The following is a 2,222-nucleotide window of genomic DNA, read 5'->3' as shown; positions in this document are numbered from 1 at the left end:
GTCCTTGCCGAGGTCGTCGTCCAGGTCTCCATAGTGGACAGGGCTCTGTTCCCGACCTTCCAGGATGTCGTCGGTCCGCCCCAGGTCTCCGTGATGGACGTCCTTCTCCATCCGGTCTCTGCCGAAGGCATTACTCCGCCTCCGGCTTCCACTGAGGGCATCACTCCGCCTCCGGCTTCTGCTGAGAGTGTCACTCCGCCTCCGCTCTCCATTGAGGAGGTCTCTCCGCCTCCGGTCTCCACTGAGGGCTTCGTCCCGCTCCTGACTTCCGGCGTGGGCTCGGTTTGGCTCCTGGCATCCGTGGGTGACGTCTCCCCACTTTCGGTCGACACCAAGGGCTACACTCCCTTCCCAATCACCGCGTTGGTCTTTGCTCCGGTCCTGGGTCCTGCTGTGTCCGTGTTCCCCTTCCGGCTCTCCTCAGGGGTGGTCGCTCCGCCTCGGGTCCTTCCCGGCTTTCCCCGGCTCCAAAGCGGTTTCAGCCGGGTCCCTTCAGGCCCTGGACAATCGGGAAGGCCCTCCTCCGAGTGCCCCGGCCCTCCGGGCATTCCATGGGTTGTGGGCGTCCGGTGCCGCCCCTTCGGGGGGGGTGGTGGTGTCAGAAATCCCCCTGCCACGCCCCCTTCAGAGGCTGTCATAACCCGGGATTCCCGGCCGCACCTCGCTCCGGTTCTCGTGCATGCCCCGCCCGCACGAGGCTCAGTGCAATCGGGCTCATCCCGAACACCTGGGATTAATTCCACACCACCTATAAAACTCCCTCACACACACACACTTGCTGTCGGTTATTACATGTACGTGGCTATGCTTGTGTGTGTGTGTGTGTCTGTGCAGGTTCCCGGTGGTGTTTCTCCGCGTCAGCCTTTCCCGCTACGCACCTTCTGTTCCCGGATTCCCCGCTTTCCCCACGGTGACGGCTTTCTTCCCCAGCGCACCTCGGATTTCCGACGCCTCTCCGTCGCTGCCTCCGCGTTGCGCTTCCTCCACGCCTCACCGCGGACATTACACCAATAACTGCCTTTTGCCGGTTTTATCCCGCTCTGCGGGTGTTTTGTTTTGGCTCTGCCTTCATCATTTAATAAAGACGCCGGCTTCTACTTCTGCCTCCGCCTCCGTGTTCGCCGCGTGACAATGATCTACTTAAAGGTTCTACTTATTTCAGCATACACAGAACAGAACAGCTGCTGGATCCCCTACAGTTTCCCTACTAAGCAAAGAGATCGGTGAATGACGCAGTCAACATGGGGCTGCATTACATTCTGCAACACCTTGACTGCTCAGGAACATGTGCCTGGATTCTGTTTGTCGACTTCAGTTCAGCTTTTAATACAATAATTCCGGAAATTCTCAATTTCAAACTCGTAAAGCTCACTATACCCCTTGCCATCTGTTAGTGGATCTCCAGCTTCCTGACAGGCAGGAAACAACAGGTGAGACTGGGAGAGGTTACCTCTGGTATTCGGACAGTCAGCACTGGCGCTCAAGTCAAGTCAAGTCAAGTCAAGTTTATTTGTATTGCGCTTTTCACAACAGACATTGTCTCAAAGCAGCTTTACAGAAATCAACAGTGAAGGTGAATAATGTGCATTTATCCCTGATGAGCAGCTGTGGCGACTGTGGCAAGGAAAAACTCCCTTAGATGTTATGAGGAAGAAACCTTGAGAGGAACCAGACTCAAAAGGGGAACCTCATCCTCATTTGGGTGACATCAAGAGTTTGATAATAACTCTTCAGGGATGTGTCCTTTCCACACTGCTATTCTCCCTCTATACTAACAACTGCACATAAAGTGACCAAACTGTTCAACTCCTGAAATTTGCAGTTGATACTACACTCATTGGACTCATCCAAAATGGCAACGAGTCTGCATATGAGTAGGAGGTCAAAATCGTTGGTGCTCCCCTGCCCACTCTCCAGGACTTGTACCATACAAGAACCAGAAACCAGGCAGGAAATATCACTAGTGACCCTTCGCACCCTGGACACAACATCTTTCAGCTCCTCCCTTCTGGTGGCGCTACAGAACTTTATTCACCAAAACTACAGACACAGGAACAGTTTCTTTCCTCAGACAATCAGCCTCATTAACAACTGACCTTAATGATGTTCCTGCTTCATATCTAGAAGTACAGCATTATAAACAGTCAGTCGTCACTTCATCCCCATATGTTCCACACACTGTTACTGCTGTATATTTTACTTAAGTTCTAAATTAACCTCTT

This window comes from Silurus aristotelis (genome assembly GCF_946808225.1).
Source record: "Silurus aristotelis genome assembly, chromosome: 15".
Taxonomy (NCBI): Eukaryota; Metazoa; Chordata; class Actinopteri; order Siluriformes; family Siluridae; genus Silurus; species Silurus aristotelis.
This window is presented reverse-complemented; position numbering follows the sequence as displayed.